Below are 22,235 nucleotides of genomic sequence, written 5' to 3' on the forward strand. Positions count from 1 at the left end.
TTTTTAGTTTTAAATATAAGGCCTATATCTTGATTCACCTCTCCAAGAGACTCAGAGACTTAACATGGGATCTGGGGTGTTGTTCACCAGTGTGCAATATAATTCCCCTCACCAATTGTTAGTGTGGCCTTTGTTTCCAAAGGATTACATTCCAGGAGAGTGATTCTGTCCTTCGTGTGCATCACCAGGGCTTGGCGTAGCTGGAGGTATTTGAAAAATTGTGATTTGTGGATGTCATAACTATCTGTGAAGTATAAGAACAGTTGAATTCAATCACTAGCCCAAACATCACCAAGTTTAGAAATGCCTATGTAGTCCCAGGAATGAAAGGCTGTCAACCTTGTAGTCTATTTGAGCCATGGTCCCTCCCACAGCGGTGTCTCCGCAGTTATGCCTCCTTCCTATTTAATCATCAGAGTGCTTGGCGCCAGCATCTTAAGGGCGTTAGAGCGGGGGCAGAGCAGGAGCTCATTGTGTTGGTCTGTGCTGAATAATAGCTCGAGCACACCATATTTTTCTAGGCAGTTAAGTTCAGTGTGGTTTCTCTGTTAGCGCAGAGCCAGTCATTAATAGGGTGTATGTGGCTGTCCCAATTATATAGCCTACCACACTCAGGACACCATCATATGGAGAAACAATGTTATTCCTTAAAAGTGATGTGTTGGTTCAACCCCTTACAAGAATCTTGTAATTGTCAAATATAATGAGTTAAAGAAGTAGCTCGGGATCGCGTATGTAAAGCCCGTAATACATATAATAAGTGAGGTAGTGAAATAATTTTGATTATCACACTTCAACCTGCGATAGTAAGAGGGAGGGAGCGCCATATCGCTCTGTCTCTGTAGATCCGGGATAGCAGGGTCGTAATGTTCTAGTCTCAGGCCCTTTAATGTATATATTAGTTTTAAATAAAAGTTTTTATAATGTGAGTTATTTTTTTATGTTGGGAGTTTTAAATGTATTTAATTTAATTTTATAATGTATAAAATTGATAATTTTCTTATTATTTTCTTGAAGTTAAAGTATTTTTGTTAAGATTAATTTTAGTAATTAATTTGAAAGTTATAGTAAATATCTGTTTTGAAAAATGTTTGATAGATCTCTCAATTTACATTTTAATCTACTTTTTATGTGATGTGGTTTACTCTTTTACTTTAAAATGGATTTCTGTAAAGTATTCTGTTTAGTGTAATATTTATTATAAATGTGTGGTTTTAGGTCATTTTGAAATCTAAAAGTAGTTAAGTTTGGAGTGGCAATAGTAATTTTGATACACCCTAATGGCCAACACTATCCCCACTGGGGTAAAATTTGGAAGAGGGATAGTAAATCTGAATCTCTCAAAGTCATATATTTTCCCTAATTTAGTTAAAGTTGGAGTTAGAAGGGTAAATATGACCCCTTCGCTCGGTGTTTGTGACCCAGCGGGGGCCAGTGCACAAAGGACTACACGCCTGAGGACGCAGCGGGGCTACCAGCGGACTTGCAGCCCCTCCCCATTGCCACCGGGGGTTTCAAAAACTTATTGCGCCTCACGCTTCGCGGGAGATGCTTCGCTCGGTGTTTGTGACCCAGCGGGGACCGGCGGACAAAGGACTACACGCCCCAGGACGCAGCGGGGCTACCAGCAGACGTGCAGTCCCTCCCCCTTGCCACCGGGGGTTTAAAAAACTTCTCGCGTCTCCCGCTTCGCTCGGCGATTGTGACCCAGCAGGAGCCGGCGCACAAAGGACTACACACCCTAGGACGCAGCGGGGCTACCAGCGGACTTGCAGCCCCTCCCCCTTGCCACCGGGGGTTTCAAAAACTTCTCGTGCCTCCCGCTTCGCCAGAGACGCTTCGCTCGGTGTTTGTGACCCAGCGGGGGCCGGCGCACAAAGGACTACATGCCCCAGGACGCAGCGGGGCTACCAGCGGACTTGCAGCCCCTCCCCCTTGTCACCGGGGGGGATTTAACCAACAAGCCTGTCCTACCTCGTGGGACGCGCGCGGGCTGGCGGGCGCCGGGCTAAGCCCGGGCAAAGGGCGGGCCGTCTGTGGCCGTCAGGGGCCGAAGGAGGCCGGGCTGGGCCAAGGTATTGATGTCTGCCATTCTGTAATATGTAAGAAATCAGTAAAGTGGACTGGAAAATTATATTCATTTACTGTAGTGTGCCCCGTTTGCTGAGTGATACCCACGTATACTATACCATCTCCAAGGCTCTTTGCTTTAGTTTTGTTTGCCATTTTAAAGAAATTAGTGTTTTGTGAGGACATACTAGTGAGGGCTAAATCAAAAGAAGGGAAAGGGGTAGTAGGTACTTTAGATGCCTTCTTAGTAAGAGCGGAATCTGCGATAATACATGAAATGAAGTTAACTGAACGCAGATTATCCCTAGACTCCCAAATGCTTCAGAGCCGTTATACCACCACTAGCCCAAATCTAAATGAGGGCCAGGCGGTCGGAGGACTACAAGCTAATGGGTGCTCCTTTCGGTCAGCAGAATCCCCTAGTATCCAAGAAATTATATATCCTGCCGTCAATAAGGATAAACCTAATGTAGTTACGAGGGCGCAAAAATCCAAACAAACAGATAGAATTTGCCTGGTACCACTAGAAAAGAAACGAAGGGGACAGTCAATGAATAGACCACGTAAACAGCATACATCTAAACCCTCATTAAGGAAGAACTCACAAGATATTATAGAACTTACATCTGAATTGGTACCCGAGTTAAGTCACGACACACCCCTGATAGATACAGCACCCATACTGATTACACCAATTATACAACAGGGTATGGAGGAAAGCTTCTGGAATAAGCTCAAAGCAGTAATTAATGTTCACCTAAAACCTGTTTTGCTCAAACTGACAGATATTGAAAATTGTCTGCCACGTATAGAGAGCCAACATTCCAGTATCTCTGTGCCACATGATGAAATAAGGCCCAGTTTGAATACGCTAACGGGAAAATCTAGAAGTGGGGATGTTGTCAAAAAAGACGCTCGGGGCAAAATATAATACAGGGAGGGAATACAAGGGGACACATACGTAATGTTAGGCCCCTTTTAAATGCCACATTAGTAGATACTGATGGCTCAACCCACGATGGTATTAAGGTCACAAACCAACCAAGTACTAACAAAATGTCCCAGGGGCCTGAAACTCCCAAAATGAAGGTGTACTACAAAAGGCTACTGTTATGTCCCTCAGTAGCCCAGACTCAATTTTAAATCTGCCACCACAAACTACACCTTACATTGTTGTCCTAGCAAATGTGCGCCCTCTATCCCTAGGTGAAGAAGAAGATTGGCCGTCCCTGAGGAACAAATCGTTGCACCTTGTAAACGCTAAGACGGGTATTACTCATAATTTCTTGTTCCCAGAACTTAAGATGGCACGAAGGGTCGGATGGGTTGGACTAACTGAGAAATCACTGGAGGGAGACTGCATTGTTTGGACCTTTAGGTTCGCAGGTCTGGTGAGAGCCATAATTGACAGGATGACTGATCAAACCATGGATAAATCAAAAGTCTTGATATTGCCATTAGGCTTTTTTTATCGCCCTCCTACACGTCAACTTAATCCAACAGAATTGGAGGGTTTAAATAAGACAAAACAGCAATTGCAGTTTCCACCATGGTACCATGCAAATCGTTTTGACCCTTTGAGCAATTTAGCAGAGTTTGATTGACTACACCTAGAGACCAATATGGGAAACGACCCTAAAGATATGGTTGTAATTTCAACATATTGTGGGAACATTGGCGAGCGTATACACCCGTTGACCCCTTGAAAAAACATAGTGACTTGCAATTGTCCTGTAATAAAAACAAAATGCAGGGCTTAGCAAAAGACAGTGAGGGTAAATTGAATACTATAAAAGCCAGTCATATAGTGGAAGGGTACAGGCCTAGTAAACACTTAGACCCAGTAAATACCCAACTTGATAGATGTACTCTCCGCCTAATCTCGTGGAATGTGGCAGGCATTTCACGAAGATTATTGGATGAGGTGTGGACGGAGTATATTAAATCCTTTGATATTATCTGTCTCCAAGAAACCTGGAGCAGAAAGGATCCCTCTCTGGACGGATATTTTTCATCAATCGTCCAGGCCGAACCTTCTTTGGCCGGGAGGGCAAAGGGTGGTTTAATGACCTCAATCTCAGTACAGCATAAGTCATTAAAGGTAGACAAAATAATGGCTTCTCTATTGATTTCGATTACTAACTTGCTTGTTGTCCCCTTGCTTTTAATCAATTGGTACTATAATATCTTTGATACGCAGACTTCATCTATTATTGACTCATTGCAGGTAGAAATTGCTAAAGTGACTGAAAAAGCCTTTCCTCTGTGTATTATGTGGCTGGGGGATTTTAACTGTACTGCATGTAAACACAGTGGGAGCAAGGCCTGTGGGTTATTTGATGTTAATGAGCAACCTCTTGCACACTTCAAGCACACCAATCAGGGTGATGCATTAAATAATATTATTGTGGCAAATAACCTCTGTATGCTCGAAACATCGACCAACATTCCAGTGGCTCCCATTCCAACTTTTCAAGGGGCAGGGGGACGAATGAGTGTAATTGTCTTTGTGTTAATTTCTAGCAGATACGTTTACCTTATCTATGATTTTAGAATAGAGACCAACCCTGCCAGCGATCACAACCCACTTGTCTTACTGTTGGGTATTGCGACTGCCAGGGAAAAGAACTTTGAACAACCAATGAAACATAATCATAATCAAGGCATCAGGTTGAAATCAGACAAAATTGACCCTAAAACACTGGAGGAAACGATTCTTAAAGCTAATTTAGCACAAGTAATGACTTGTTTGACAATTACCTCTGAGCCAGAACTGATAATACAACATTTTGAAGTTCTCTGTAAGAGTGTGGCTGCAAACCTGCTTAAACCTGTCAGGAATGGTAGTATTCCGGACATTAAATGGTTCAATGCCGAATGTTCTGCAGCACAAACATCACTGAAGAAGGCTTTACATGTAGTCCCACGGGACAAGGCAATGGTCAAGAGCGCAAGGAAAAAATATAAAGAGGCCATTGAAAAAAGGAAATTAGAATTGAAAAAGCAGGCCGGGGAAGACCTTGAGAAATCCACTAATCTGAGAGACTGTAGGTTATTCTGGGAGGTTATAAATCACCCCCTTTTTAGTAATGAAAATAGGACCATGGTTCCACATATAACTGGGGAGGCTTGGGAGGCCCATTACGCTGCGATATTTAACCCAAAGGGCATTTTTTTGTTAAATGAATGTGAGGATGAAATTCATCTTAATATTCAGACTGCACAACAGCTTAGTCATTCGCTCTCGTTGGGCGAAGTTGAGGAGGCCTTGAGAAAAGGTATCCCTCTCAAGGCACCAGGACCTGATGCTGTACCCCTGGACTTGTTTAAAAATAATCTTAAAGTCTAGGCACCTCTGTTGCTTAATGTTTTTAAGGTGGTTATTGTGGAACACATTCCATCCTCTTGGAAAGAGGCAGTAGTCGTGCCTATTTTTAAAAAAGGAAATAAAAGGAAATAAAAGCGACCCCTGTTGCTATAGGCCAATCTCCTTAATAGATGCTTCTTGTAAGCTATTGGGGAGAGTAATATTGGCTCGCCTAGAGACATGGGCGAATATCTCCGGAATCATTGTGGACACACAGTATGTCTTCAGGAAAGGTAGGGGGACAATGGAACAGTGCCTTAACCTGGCTATGATTATGGGTAAGTACATAAAGGTCATGGGTGTCTCTATTCACCTGGCCTTTATGGACTTATCCAGTGCATTTGACACTGTGTGCAGGGGAAAACTGTGGCTGTTAATGGAGTCCATGGGGTTTGAGGAACCGTTGGTTACTTTGTTGCGTAGACTGCACGCTGCTACTTCTGTGGCTATTCGATATGGGCCAATTGGTGAAAAAACTGGGCCTATCCCCTCAACTGAAGGTGTCCTCCAGGGCTGCATCCTGGCCCCCTTTTTGTTTTTAATATACACAAATGGTTTAGAACAATTTTTATTGCAACAAGGTATAGACTTTCCCAAAATAAATGGCAAACATATACCTTCATTGTCTTATGTGGACGATACTGTGTTAATGACCCTAACAGCAAACAGTATGCAAAAATGTTTGAATGCTTTTAATGAATTTATGTTGGGATTAGATCTAAAGGTTAACTTTACTAAATCATTTATAATGGTCTGTGGTCCAAAGAGAACTAAAACCGGTAAATTTATTATGGACAACATGGTCATTGAGAAAGCTTTAAATTTTTCTGGGAAACCTTTTAAATAAAACACTGAATTGGGACCCTCTAATAACAACTCGGGTCCAAAGACAAGTAGATCTATAGAGGCCCTTTTCCGCTTCGCAAGCAAGCTAGGTCAAAAACCAATAGCGGAAATTAAGTCGCTGTATAAATCAAAATGTTTGCCAGTAGCGACTTATGGAGCAGGGGTATGGGGATACCATAAAAGCACACAAATACAAATCATGGAGAACACATTTTTAAAACGCCTTTTATCTATTGCAAATAGTTCTCCTAATACTTTCTGTCACTCCGAGGGGGGTTTAGACTTCGTGAGCGACAGAATTCATGTGTCCCCCCTGCTCCTATGGGGTAAAATATGGTCTTCAGAAGATCTGCTGTTCTCAAAAGAAATTTTAAAAGATTGTGTGAATCTTGATAAGGCCATGTTGATTCCAGGGGAATCCTTTTACAAAATCGGTCTTGAAAATGTTTACGATAATCCCGACTCTATGAAACCGGATACTAAGATGGTCATTAAGAATGCATATTATACTACCTTAGGTCTGTCTAAACAAGATAAACATTCATCAAATCAAGCGGTTATATCACAGCAACAGTTTTATTTATCTTTTACTATACATACACAATGGCGTTTTTATCTGACTAGATTCCGGTTAAATGCACTGCACTTTTTAGTGGCTTTTCCTAAGCAAGGGGGTTGGTGTGAGAGGCTACCCCCCTATCCATGTGACAATATAGCTCAGCAATGCACAATGCACTTTGTGCTTTTTTGTACCCTCTATAAAGCCCCAAGAGATCGTTTTATTAAACCTCTCTTAAGGGATACTCGACCTTGTACATATAAGGAAGGTTTCGAGTATTTGAGATATTTATCCACTGCTGCTACATGTAGTTCTATGCTTAGTTTTATTAGATCTGCTCTTTTAATCAGGAATCGCTATGAATTATGAATATTTTAAGTCTTTGATATGATATACTGTGTTTTGTCCCTGAAATTCTTTTAGAAATGAAACATTATCCATCATTTATATGAATGGAATTGTTGAAATGTATTATACTTCTGCAGTTGTCCTGCCCAATCAAGGAGTTTGGTGTGAGAGGCCAACCCCTTGTATATGTAATGACGTAGTTTAATAATGCACATTGCACTTTACGTTCTTCAGCTCGCTTTATACGGTCCTAAGAGATGTAGTTTATTAATGCATGGTGCACTTTATAATCTTCTGCTTGTTTTAAACGGTCCCAAAGGAAGTTACTAAACAATGTTTTTTGCTTTATGTATTGTGTTTTAGCTTCTGTATTGTTGGAATATGAAATACCATTTGTGAATTTATGTGTACACTTTTATGATTGTTTTGAATCGAATAAAGTTATTTTGACTTGACTTGACCCCTGCCCCCAAAAGTCAAAAACTTTCCTCAATGTCATTAATTTAGGAGTGGGAAAGTACCCAGTGTGGTTAAGTTTGACGTTGAAATAGTACACCTGATTTCCCCAAAGTCCAACACTTTTTTCCCAATGTGATTAAGTTTGGAGTGGGATTAGTAAATTGGATGTCTCAAAGTCCAACCCTTTCCCCAATGTGGTTAAGATTTGAGTGGGAATAGTAAATCTTCCCCTGCCCCAAATTATAACACTTACCCCAACGTGGTTTGGTTTGGAGTGGGAATAGTAATTTTGAACCCCTCCAATATCCTCAGGTTCCTCAATGTGTTGAAGTTTGGAGTTTGAATGGTAATTATGAACCCCTTCAAAGCCCTATAATTTCCCAATGTGGTTAAGTGAGGAGTGGAATAGTAAATCCAGCCACCACACCATGCAACACTTTACCTAATGTGGTTAGGTTTGGATATGGAATATAGTCATTTTGAACCTCTTAAAGGCCCACATTCTCCCCAATGTAATTCCATTGCAACATTTGGAGCTGGAATAGTAATTTTTAACCCATTGTCTCACCTGCGTGTAGCCTCCACTTTAGAATCAACTCTTTAAGTTGACATCTCTTTATCGTGGTGCCGTTTGCCACGCTTTCTGCTAACGCATGAAAGTGTTGTATGTGCATTTTTGATAGGAACTGGTGCCCTATAGTCTGTACAGTTAGTCCCAGGGTCATACATGTAGAACATGCTGTCATTGTTTTCCTTTCTCTCTGTTCTCATTAGCAGTTTCTTTATTTTAGCTAGACAAAAGCAAATGAGCTGCTCTGCGCCTCTGCCATAGTTTGATAAGAGCAGTACTTTATTATATAAATAACTTCCATGCTAGTGCTCAGTGAGAGGAGCATTTCTATGCTCGCATTATTACTGAGCCACTGCAAACTGTGGCTGGGATGCAGTCCTGCTGACTTCGGCCTCCATCCTGCTAAGGAAGATAACCTGTTTGCTGAGATCGGCTTTCTAAAACCTAATACCGAGGTATGGGGGTTAAACTGTCCCTATTGATCTGGCAGAAAATACTCCAGCTCTGCTCTTGATAGTGTAGAGCAAGATATAGATAGGAGTAGGCAAACATTAGCAGCCATTAACATGTTTGAATTGTTCATATTGTTTGCCATTCGATGAATTTTGATTACATTAACATGTCTCATCTTTCTAATAATCGCAGATCATGCTTTATTCACAAGAATACAATAAGTTCAATAAATGTTTGAAAATGCATTGTCATATCTTTTTGTGTCTTTTTTGGACATGCACGAGTGACCAAACAAAAGGGCTAGGTTGATTCCACAATTCCTTGAGAATCAGAGTGTCACGTTTGAGGTTACCAACAACATCTATACCTTAGATAGGGGTTGGGTCTGGTACTATAAGCTAGCCGAAAAACCTTACCGAAAAACCTACCAACATGTACTGATAGTATATGTGGGCTGAGTCCTTATAGTGTGACGTTCGTGTTGCTCTGATACACAGTCCTGCTATATTTGTAGGAACCATAAAACAATTTAAAGTCCAAAGGTTTCCCAATGTGGTTAAGTTTAGAATTGTTATAGTAAATCTAAACCCACCAAATTCAACACTGTCCCCAATGTGCTTTAGTTTGGAGTGGTAATAGTAAATCTGACTCCCACCCATGTTCATTTTCCCCGATGTGGTGAAGTTTGGAGTTGGAATATTAAATTTGACTTTCCCCAAATTATAACACTTTACTAATGTGGTTATGTTTTTATTATGAATAGTATATGTGACATCCATGAACTGTTAGCATTTGTTTGTATCTTATATTTTGTACATTAAAAGGTTATAGTAATTTATAGTATGAATTGTATGTATTTTTTAGTTTTACTTAAGTATAATTCTTTAGGAGCCCTGAACAGCACCACATCGTAGGAGCCCTGTTTACTGACGCTAAGGAGAACTCACACACGGTGAACTGACGCTGCTTCCCTTTTTTGCTGGGACCGAGGTGATCTCCGTGTGCTGTCTCCCCCGCCGCCATTGCCTACAACCATCACAGGCGCGGCCGCTGTGTGGGGAGACTACAGTGCCCACAAACCCCTGCAACCACACTCGGACACGCCCCCTTAGCGCCCGGTGGTGCTTAAAGATCGGACTCACCTGCGGCTGAGCGGGAGCCCTGAACTGCACCACATCGTAGGAGCCCTGTTTACCGACGCTAAGGAGAACTCACTCACGGTGAACTGACGCTGCTTGCCTTTTTTGCTGGGACCGAGGTGATCTCCGTGTGCTGTCTCCCCTGCCGCCGCTGCCTACAACCATCACAGGCGCGGCCACTATTCGGGGAGACTACAGTGCCCACAAACCCCTGCAACCAAACTTGGACACGCCCCCTTAGCGCCCGGTGGTGCTTAAAGATCGGACCCACCTGCGGCTGAGCGGGAGCCCTGAACTGCACCACATCGTAGGAGCCCTGTTTACCGATGCTAAGGAGAACTCACTCACGGTGAACTGACGCTGCTTGCCTTTTTTGCTGGGACCGAGGTGATCTCCGTGTGCTGTCTCCCCCGCCGCCGCTGCCTACAACCATCACAGGCGCGGCCGCTGTGCGGGGAGACTACAGTGCCCACACACCCCTGCAACCACACTCGGACACGCCCCCTTAGCGCCCGGTGGTGCTTAAAAATCGGACCCACCTGCGGCTGAGCGGTAGCCCTGAACTGCACCACATCGTAGGAGCCCTGTTCACTGACGCTAAGGAGAACTCACTCACGGTGAACTGACGCTGCTTGCCTTTTTTGCTGGGACCGAGGTGATCTCCGTGTGCTATCTCCCCCGCCGCCGCTGCCTACAACCATCACAGGCGCGGCCGCTGTGCAGGGAGACTACAGTGCCCACAAACCCCTGCAACCACACTCGGACACGCCCCCTTAGCGCTCGGTGGTGCTTAAAGATCGGACCCACCTGCGGCTGAGCGGGAGCCCTGAACTGCGCCACATCGTAGGAGTCCTGTTTACCGACACTAAGGAGAACTCACTCACGGTGAACTGACGCTGCTTGCCTTTTTTGCTGGGACCGAGGTGATCTCCGTGTGCTGTCTCCCCCGCCGCCGCTGCCTACAACCATCACAGGCGCGGCCGCTGTGCGGGGAGACTACAGTGCCCACAAACCCCTGCAACCACACTCGGACACGCCCCCTTAGCGCCCGGTGGTGCATAGAGATCGGACCCACCTCCCGCATCGCGGGACGCGCACGGGCGGCGCCGGGAGAAGCCCGGGACAAGGGCGGGCCGTCTGGGGCTGTCCTGGGCTGGGCCGGGCCACCCCTCTAACGTTCGCCCTGGGGCACTGGAAGTAAGAACATTGTTTTCGGTAATTAACCGGTGTCTCCTAGTAGGCTCTAAATTGTGTACAGCTTAATCTGCACATGCTTTTAAGACCCTGTATTTTTTAATTTCCCTTGCAGTTTTTGTCCTCTTCTCCACTGCGCTAAGTTTTACAAGGAACATGAGTTCACGTAGCAGTATAGGAAGGTCTTCCTTGGTGGGGGGTTCAGTCATGGAGACTTTAGATGGTTTTATCACCAGGGCCGCTTCCGTTCTAGAGAAGGAAATACTCTTAACGGAAATACGCCTCTCCCTGGAACTTATGAACAAGAAGCGGTCATCTCTGGGCACCATTAAATTAGCAGTCACCCCCCAAGGCAAGGAGTAGAAAACGACCAACCTCATGGTACTCAAGGTACGGGGGATCCTGCGCAAACCCACCAAACTCAAACACTTTCTCCTAAGGTAACTAGAAACGATACAATTATAGAAACATCACTAGACATTTTCTCAGAGGTAGAACCGTTTGCAGATAGCATGACTATCGGAAATACAGATCTAGGTCCTGCTTCAAAAAAGAGAAAGCGCGGGAGGGACACTAAGAGTGGCAAAAGTAAAAGTGTTAAAACATCAAAAACTTCTCAAAGCCCCGCTAGGAATGCACGATCAATTACACCCAAGACCGTGGTCGAACAGCATCTTTCACCCTCCTTTTCTGTTAATGATCTAATGGCAAATATGGAACAGTTGTTTAAATCAATGATTTTGCCATTGATAGAGTTAAAAGAATGGGTATACAGCTGGGGTCCATAGAAAATGAGATGGCAAAGCATTCAGAGCTGATTAATGATTTAGCCCCATCCAGACGTATTGATACCTGCCACAATACCTCAGTAGGGCAGAGACTAGTTCCCAAACCATATAATAAGGTCCCAATACCTCCACAAGTTCAGAATACTCCATTTTCGCATTCTATAGCCAAAATCCCTGTTACTAATAAGGGGGAAAGAACTGAAGGTCAGGCCAAGAATGAGGGAATTTTGCAAAAAGCTGTCACTGGGCCCTTTCCCTCGAATAAGCGACGAAGAGTAAACCTCCCACCCGAGGCTGCACCTTACGTCGTGGTCTTGTCGGGGGTTCCAGTATTATTAGAGAGAAATACAGAGAACCATCAACAGCTAAAAAATAAGGTGATATTTATTGGCTAGGTAAAAATAGACCTCTACCCCCGCATATCAATGGAGAAATCCTACATGTAAGGCGTCTGGACTGGCTAGGGAATCGACCAAAGGACAAAAGGGGGACATTGTCATCATTAATTTTAAGGATCACAGAGCAGTAAGACATATCGGTGACTGGTATACTAAGGGTGGTAGGGAAGAAATTACTACACATGATTTAAGCTACTTTTATCCACAATCGTTGTTGGCACCTCCTCTGAGACTCCGAGCCCCCTACGGGCCTAGTACAGAATGTTTCGGCTTTAATGTCCCTACCTTCAATCATTTTTCGATGCTCTCTGGGCTGGAAGGAGTTGATTGACTCCGAAACCAGGCCACTTGGGGCAATTCAAATCAGGAACAGCTCCCAATCCCGGAACCCCCGGTAGCTGGTGCAGCAGGCAACCAATCTAATTTAATCCAAGGCGATACCTTAACACTTGATCCAAATTTCAAAGAAACTGGGAGAGGCAGAGAGATAAATGGCAACAATGCGTCTATGCGTTTGGGCGCCGTTTTTTCTACTACTGCCCCAGAAAATACGGCTGAACTTGGCATGACCAACGATCCACAGATAGCTCTATCTATCACACCTCGGGCTAACACTATAGCAACTAAACATCCCTTGATAAAGTTTCTTTTCTGGAACATTGCCGGCCTTCGCCCTAAGGTAGCAGACAGGACTGTATTGAATTTTCTTCAAGATCATAATATAAATTGCCTCCAGGAGACCTGGTCCATGAATGAAATCCATTTGGTAGGCTACTGGACTTATTTTTCACCTGCACTAACTGTGGCTTCTGGTAGGGCGAAAGGGGGTCTAACGATATTTATAGCGAATACTATAGGAGGGGTAAAAATAACGTCTTTAAAACTGGAAGTAAACTATCAGCTACTCAGTCTTTGCTTTGATAGAAAGGACACTGTCCTTTTGGTACATTTTTACAATAACCTTTTAGAGGGAGAGTTGCTGAAGGTTTTGCATAGAGTGCATCACAAATTATCTTCCTTGACGAGGGGCTCGGGAGGTAGCGCAGGGGCAACCATTATTTGGGGGGCGATTTTAACCAACATCCATGTCAGCATAGTAATGGTAACCTGTGTGGGATAATGGATGAAAACGAAGAATCCATAGTCCATTTTACCCACACGATCAGCGGAAATTATCTAAATGAAATCCTCTCCGACTTGGATCTTGTAATCGCTAATAAACTGAACTATAATACTGACCAGTTGGATCCTACATTTCTTGGGAGGGGGAGCGAGACCACAATTGACTACATTTTAATATCGAAAACACTAGCCAATCGTGTTACCAGCTTTGATACATTAATTAACACGCTAAGTGATCACTGCGCCCTCACGCTACAATTCCGCCCATTCCACCTCCACACTATAAAAACTATAGCTAGTGCCTTAAGTCAAAACACTCTGCATTTAGATAGGACAAATGGATTCACCATAAAATGGGAGAAGGTAGATCCCTCTGTTATTACTGAAAAACGTATAAAAACAGCCTACCCCTCAATTGTTAAATCCTTAGACTCGTTAGTTTCAACTGAGGAAGTTTTAAGTAACTTTAGGGCAATTTTACAAACAATTCATGAATCACTCTCGGTTAAGATAAAAAATAGCCAACCAAAGAAAGTAGGGTGGTTCAATCATAGATGTACGGCAGCCCATTCTAAATTAAAAACAGCATTACAAAAAACCAATAGAGTGGCCCAGGAAATAGCTAGCCTGAGGAGGGATTATAACATTGCATTAAAAGAGAGGAAAGCCGAATTAAAACAGGCTTTATGGGATCAGTTACATGAAAGTTGCATGAACAAAAACAGTGCAGTATTCTGGACAGTGGTTAAGTCCCCCTTCCTAGCCGATCCTAAAAATGTGCCGTGCTTAGATGTAGCTATCGATGAATCAGCCTGGGTGGCGCATTTTACAAAAATTTTTGAGAAAGGTCCGGTACATCCGGGAGAGGACCTAGGTCTTAATAGTAGCCTTCCCGAAGTTAGCTACCTAATTACATTAGAATTTACCATCAATGAGGTACTCCATGCTTTCACAGCAAGCAAAAATGGCAAGTCACCTGGCCCGGATGGGGTTCCCATAGACCTATTCAAATATAACCTGGACGTTTGGGCCCCAATGTTGACTAGGGTATTTAAGGCCATGATGGAGGTGGGTTTACTGGACTCCTGGACAAAATCAATCATGGTCCCTATCTTTAAGAAAGGTGACCGCCAGGAGGTTTCATGCAATCGTCTAATCTCACTGCTGGAGTCCCTGGGTAAAGTGGCTGGTAGAGTGATCCTCGAGCGTCTGCAGCAGTGGGCGGACGACGGCGGGGTCCTCTCGGATATCCAATTTGGGTTCCGGGAGGGACTTGGAACAAGCGAACAAGCCCTGATTTGACCATGCTCTTGGGCAAATATGTACGCGTAAAACCGGGCAGATTGTACATGGTCTATGTCGATCTGTCCGCAGCTTTTGATTGCGTCTCCCATGCCAAACTCTGGTCTGTATTAATATCAATGGGGGTTGATCCACCATTGGTGGACTTCCTGAAAGAACTAAACTCCAAAGCTTCCGCGAGGGTGAGGTTTGGGGTAAAGGGAGAATTGACCGCGTCATTTAGAGTAGAGCGAGGAGTTCGGCAAGGGTGTGTCCTGGCCCCCTTTCTGTTTACACTTTGGCCTAGAGATGGCCATGTTGAATGGGGACCAGGATCTCTCACAAATAAAAAAACGCCCGATTCCCGCTCTGCTCTATGCGGACGACGCCGTGATACTGGTGCGCACCCCCCGTGAACTTCAGAAGGCCCTGGATAGGTATTCTGATTTCATGGGGAAATTAGACCTACATATAAACATCAAAAAAACCTATATAATGGTCGCAGGACCGGGAAGAAAAGTTGTAAAAGACATCTATCTCAACAAGGAGAAACTTGCAACCGCAGATAAATACCCATATCTGGGTATCATTATTGATCAAAATTTAAACTGGAAACCTGCGATTGAAGCCAGAAAACCCCATCTCATGAGAGCCATTGCAGCCCTCATAAATTTTTCCCAAAAGCTGGGCAAGAGACCACCGGTGGAATTGTTAAATATCTATAGAGCCAAATGCCAGGCAGTGGCCCTCTACGGGCCGGAGTATGGGGCTATGCAAATACTAGTGCTCTACAAGTGGCTGAGAATGCGTTCTTAAGATTCCTATTGGCAGTACCAAAGAGTGTATCTACTCTCTCATGCCACATGGAATTGGGATCCCGTATCTTTTAGATCTAGCTAAAATTCAACCCCTCCTCCTTTGACACAGAATCTGGACATCAGAAAAAATGTGTTTACACAACAAATAATTGCAGATTGTATGTCTGTGGATTATTCAAACAAAATTGGATGGTTGCCTTACATAAAAAACTTCTTGAATGATTTGGGACTAGGAAAACATTATGTAGCACCCTCTTCGATCCGGGAAATATCGAGGAAGGCATTAAAAATGAGGTAATTGACTCACCTAGAAGAATTACGAATCTTCAAAGAAGTTACTAAAACCTCAGTCTAACATTCTATGGCGGTTCAAACCACCTTTTTTTATCCAGCCATACTTGACTTATGATGTTACCATTGTTGAGAGATTTCTCCTGACTAGGTTCAGGTTAAATCTCTTTCACCGTTTGGTTGCCTTCCCAACGAGAAATAATTGGGACTCAGTATTACCATCTTGCCCGTGCGATGAGATCTCGAGGCAGGCAACCATCCACACCTTTTTTTTCTGCAACTTTTTTGATGGGCATAGAAAGATTTGGTTAATCCCCCTGCTGAGACTTATGGGTATCAGAAGATGCCATCCTGCTCTGTTACATTTGCAATTTTTAGAGGAGGAATGGACATCGAAGTATGTAGTTAAATTTTTTTAATGTATTTTTAGACATAGACTTAATCTGTAAAAAATCTCTATGATAATTAATTGTTTTGACAAAGTAGTAATTCTATATATCATGTAAAAATTCTTTTAAATGAGATTTAACTGTTTTTTAATCTATGTAATTGCTTTTATGTTTTTTTTATACTTGTCAAAAACCGAATAAAGAAATAATGAATGAATAATTCTTTATATTTTCTAAACATCTCTTTTAACATATTATTTTGACTGTGCATTATTTTTCAATGACTACAATTTTTGGGGAATATTTTTTATTTTCAAGAAAAAGCATTTTTAAACTTCAGACTAGTTAAAATTACATGTATGACATAGTTGTAGTGTACACACATTGTTATTTGTAGCTATATATTTTTAAAGACTTTGAATAGTAATTTTTAACAAACACAACCTTTTACATTACTTATTTTTAAAATCATTATAATTTATTTTAAAAAATTGAACAAAACTGGCTTTATATTTTATCAGTACATTTTGACAGATTCACAACATATATATTTACAGAAATGAAAATATGTTGTACCTCCCTGTTTCCACACCACCATGGCCTCACTCTGTCAGGACTCTGCCGCCAAGACACAGCCAACACAACTGGAACATCCACATTGACTTGGCACAATCCTGCTGGCATGACGGCAACAGAGTACTGTTGTGCAGCAGAGAAGACCTCCACTGCGGCGCTCTCCTGTCTATTGCAGCAACATCTAAATATGGCAGGTGGAACACCGTCAGCTTGAATGGAGTGCTTCGGACTGCTGCCACGGTGGGATGGCGGAAGTCTTTTTTAAGTGCAATATGTGTTGTTTACTTTGTTGTATTGCAGTAGGCCTTATGGTAAATGTAATGTAATGTTTATATGTATTTTATATGTGTGTTCTATCCGTTTAACATCAATTTCAATGTTTTTTTACTTTGCCACTGTTTTATCGTGCTTTGTTTTATACTAGTGTGTAAGTGTTTTTGGGTGTGTTAATATATATATTTTCTTTTATAGGTTTTTATTTTCTGGCCTTACTTTTTCACCAGTATACAATAAAAAGTTTCTTAAAGATAAAAAACTTCTTTAACCAAAATGTTTTGGTTTTTTTCGAGGGGGGTGGAGGTTTCCTGGATTATTTACTTACTTTCTTCTGATGTTTCAAGTTTAGTATGGATTACTAGACTTGTTCTGGAAGTTCAGTTTTTCTCTGGATTATTTTTGCATTTTCATTTGGGCTCTTTTTTATCGAATTGATTTGGGATTTTATTATTTGGATCATCATTTAATTAACCACGATGTCAGCTATGTTATTGTGCTTGGGTGGGCAATGCTAATTTCTTTGATGTTATGTGTGTTTATTTTTTGCCAATATGCATAATTTTGAATGGTATTAGCACATTTTTGTAAGTGGTGCAAAAAATGATATTTAGGAAAATGCTGTTTATTGTGATTTGGATATTTATTTATTTATTTTCAATTATTTATTGTAGTAAATTTTTTTATCAATCTGATTTTTTTATTCTGATACGTTTGGTTTAATAATAAAGTATGTGTGTATTTTAGGAAAGTTAATCAATGTTGTTCAGTGTGTGTTTTTTAAGTACGTCTTTTGCTTTTGGGTCTATGGTATGTCTTGGTTGTAAGTAGGAGTTTTAGTTTGAATGCTAGGAGTTCAGGCCTTTGTTAAGTTTGTTTGGAGAGTTTGGGTTTGAGTTGGGTTATGGGTTTTTTCAATCTTAGCTTCTGATAGCTTTGTTCTATTTTAAGTCTTTCTAGGAATTGATAGAGCATAGAGTGGCTTCTTCCAAATGTTCCTTGCCCTTCCACTGCTTTCTTTATCTTTGCTTCCTGAGACATTGTGCTATCATAGACATCTGCCATTGAATGTGTTACTTGAGTTGGTGTCTGTGTGAACCGAAATATCATTAAAGTGATCCATTAGTGGAGCAAGTTTTGTTTCATGTTGTCGGTAATATCCCTTAACTCCAGTGTCATTTCACCTGTTGCTTATTGATAGGTACTACCATGTTCTGTTCACTGTCTGTGTAGCAATTTCCTTCAAGATAACCCTGTGATAGGAAGAGCCTGCTGTATGTCCTGGGTGTGGAAGACTATGAAAGCAGAGCATCTCTCTTTGAATACGAGATAAGCTAGAATCTGCACCTACCACGTCAACCATTATTTAGGCTTCACTATTCCTATTGGAACAGGAACAAGATTAAGATTCAAATGGCTGGTCCCTGCCTTGAGTGGCATAATAGGGAAGAACGGAGTGGCCATTTTTAGGTCTCGCTGAGATAACGCGCATGCGTTCTCAGCGAGACTTTTGTAAAAGGGCATTCAAAAATGCTACCAAGCAGGCGGATTGCCTACAGTGCATGTGTGAAGGCCCGTGCACATCGAATGGCAGCCTGTGAGCCTCTCTCCACACTCACATTTCAAAGGAATTCTCACACTTCAAAGGAATTCGCTCCCCCGCCCCCTCCGCGCAATGCCAAGAGCTTGTTGTTTACACACAACACCCCAGCTGCTTCTGATCCGGAATAAACGTAAAGTCTGTAGTGTGAGCGAACAGGCCACTGATCGGTTTACACCCCTCTCTCTCTACACCCCTCTCGCTCTCTACCCTACTCTCTTTACACGCTCTCTTGCGACACCCCTCTCTCTCTACCCCACCCCTCTCTCTACACCCCCCTCTCTCTCTACTCTACTCTCTCTACACCCCTCTTGCTCTCTACACCCCCCTCGCTATCTACCCCACGCTCTCTATAGCCCTCTCTCTACACCCTGCTCTCTCTACACCCCTCTCTCCCTACATCCCTCTCTCTCTCAACCCCACTCTCTCTACACCCCTCTCTCTGTTTATACCCCTCTCTCTCTACACCCCCTCTCTCTCTACACCCCTCTCTCTCTACACCCCTCTCTCTCTACACCCCCCTCTCTCTCTACCTCTCTCTCTCTACACCCCTCTCTCTCTACACCCCCTTGCTCTCTACCCCATTCTCTCTAAACCCCTCTCTCTCTACACCCCTCTCTCTCTACACCCCTCTCGCTCTCTACCCCACTCTCTCTACACCCTCTCTCTCTACACCCCCTCTCTCTCTACCCCACTCTCTCTACACACCCCTCTCTCTCTACACCCCCCTCGCTCTCTACACTCCACTCTCTCTACACCCCTCTCTCTCTACACCCCCCTCGCTCTCTACACTCCACTCTCTCTACACCCCTCTCTCCCTACACCCCCTCTCTCTCTACCCCACTCTCTCTCTACACCCCTCGCTCTCTACACCCCCCTCGCTCCCTACACCCCCTCTCTCTACACCCCTCTCTCTATACACCCCTCTCTCTACACCCCTCTCTCTACACCCCTCTCTCTATACCCCTCTCTCTACACCCCTCTCTCTACACCCCACTCTCTCTCTACACACCCCTCTATCTCTACTCATCCCTCTTTCTCAACACCCCTCTCTCTCTACACCCCTCTCTCTCTAAACCCCTCTCTCTACACCTCTCTACACCCTCTCTCTCTATATCTCTCTCTACACCCCTCTCTCTCTACACCCCTCTCTCTACCTCTCTCTCTACACCTCCATCTATCTATCGCCCTATCTCCCTCACTCTATCCATCTATCTCCCTCACTCTATCCATCTATCGCCCTCACTCTATCCATCTATCGCCCTCACTCTATCCGTCTATCGCCCTCACTCTATCCATCTATCGCCCTCAATCTATCCGTCTATCGCCCTCACTCTATCTGCCTATTGCCCTCACTCTATCCGTCAATCGCCCTCACTCTATCCGTCTATCGCCCTCACTCTATCTGTCTATCGCCCTCACTCTATCGCCCTCACTCTATCCGTCTATCGCCTTCAGTCTATCCGTCTATCGCCCTCACTCTATCCGTCTATCGCCCTCACTCTATCCATCTATTGCCCTCACTCTATCCATCTATCGCCCTCACTCTATCCATCTATCGCCCTCACTCTATCTATCCATCGCCCTCACTCTATCTATCCATCGCCGTCACTCTATCTATCTATCTATCTATCTATCTATCTATCTATCTATCTATCTATCTATCTATCTATCTATCTATCTATCTATCTATCTATCTATCTATCTATCTCCCTCACTCTATCTATCACCCTCACTCTATCTATCGCCCTCACTCTATTTATCTATCTATCTATCTATCTATCTATCTATCTATCTATCTATCTATCTATCTATCTATCTATCTATCTATCTATCTATCTATCTATCTATCTATCTATCTATCTATCGCCCTCACTCTAACTATCTGTCTATCCATCACCCTCACACTATCCATCTGTCTATCCATCGCCCTCACTCTATCCATCTGTCTATCCATCGCCCTCACTCTATCCATCGCCCTCACTCTATCTATCTATCTATCTATCTATCTATCTATCTATCTATCTATCTATCTATCTATCTATCTATCTATCTATCGCCCTCACTCTATCTATCTATCTATCTATCTATCTTTCTATCTATCTATCTATCTATCTATCTATCTATCTATCTATCTATCTATCTATCTATCTATCTATCTATCTATCTATCTATCTATCTATCTATATATATATCTATCGCCCTCACTCTATCTATCTATCTATCTATCTATCTATCTATCTATCTATCTATCTATCTATCTATCTATCTATCTATCTATCTATCTATCTATCTATCTATCTATCTATCTATCTATCTATCTATCTATCTATCTATCTATCTATCTATCTATCTATCTATCTAGCTATCTATCTATTTATCTATCTATCGCCCTCACTCTGTCTATCTATCTATCTATCGCCCTCACTCTATCTATCGCCCGCCCTCACTCTATCTATCTGTCTATCTATCACCCTCACTCTATCTAGCGCCCTCACTCTATCTATCGCCCTCACTCTATCGCCCTCATTCTATCTATCGCCCTCACTCTATCTATCTATCGCCCTCACTCTATCTAATTATCTATCTATCTATCTATCTATCTATCTATCTATCTATCTATCTATCTATCTATTGCCCTCACTCTATCTATCTATCTATCTATCTATCTATCTATCTATCTATCTATCTTCCGCCCTCACTCTATCTTTCTGTCTATCTATCGCCCTCACTCTATCTATCTATCTATTGCACTCACTCTATCTATCGTTCTCACTCTATCTGTCTATCTATCGCCCTCGCTCTATCTAGCGCCCTCACTCTATCTAACTATCTATCTATCTATCTATCTATCTATCTATCTATCTATCTATCTATCTATCTATCTATCTATCTATCGCCCTCACTCTATCTATCCCCCTCACTCTATCTATCTATCACCCTCACTCTATCTATCGCCCTCACTCTGTCTATCGCCCTCACTCTATCTATCTATCTATCTATCTATCTATCTATCTATCTATCTATCTATCTATCTATCTATCTATCTATCTATCTATCTATCTATCTATCTATCTATCTATCTATCTATCTATCTATCTATCTATCTATCTATCTATCTATCTATCTATCTATCACCCTCACCCTATCTATCTATCTATCACCCTCACTCTATCTATCTATCTATCTATCGCCCTCACTCTATCTATCTATCGCCCTCACTCTATCTATCTATCGCACTCACTCTGTCTATCTATCGCCCTCACTCTATCTATCTATCGCACTCACTCTATCCATCTATCTATCACCCTCACTCTATCTATCTATCTATCGCCCTCACTCTATCTATCTATCTATCTATCTATCTATCTATCTATCTATCTATCTATCTATCTATCTATCTATCTATCTATCTATCTATCTATCACCCTCACTCTTTCTATCGCCCTCCCTCACTCTATCTATCTATCTATCTATCGCCCTCACTCGATCCATCTATCTATCTATCTATCTATCTATCTATCTATCTATCTATCTATCTATCTATCTATCTATCTATCTATCTATCTATCTATCTATCTATCTATCTATCTATCTATCTATCTATCTATCTATCTATCTATCTATCTATCTATCTATCTATCTATCTAGCTATCTATCTAGCTATCTATCTATCACCCTCACTCTATCTAT

The sequence above is a fragment of the Lissotriton helveticus genome, chromosome 10 (genome assembly GCF_964261635.1).
Source record: "Lissotriton helveticus chromosome 10, aLisHel1.1, whole genome shotgun sequence".
Classification (NCBI taxonomy): Eukaryota; Metazoa; Chordata; class Amphibia; order Caudata; family Salamandridae; genus Lissotriton; species Lissotriton helveticus.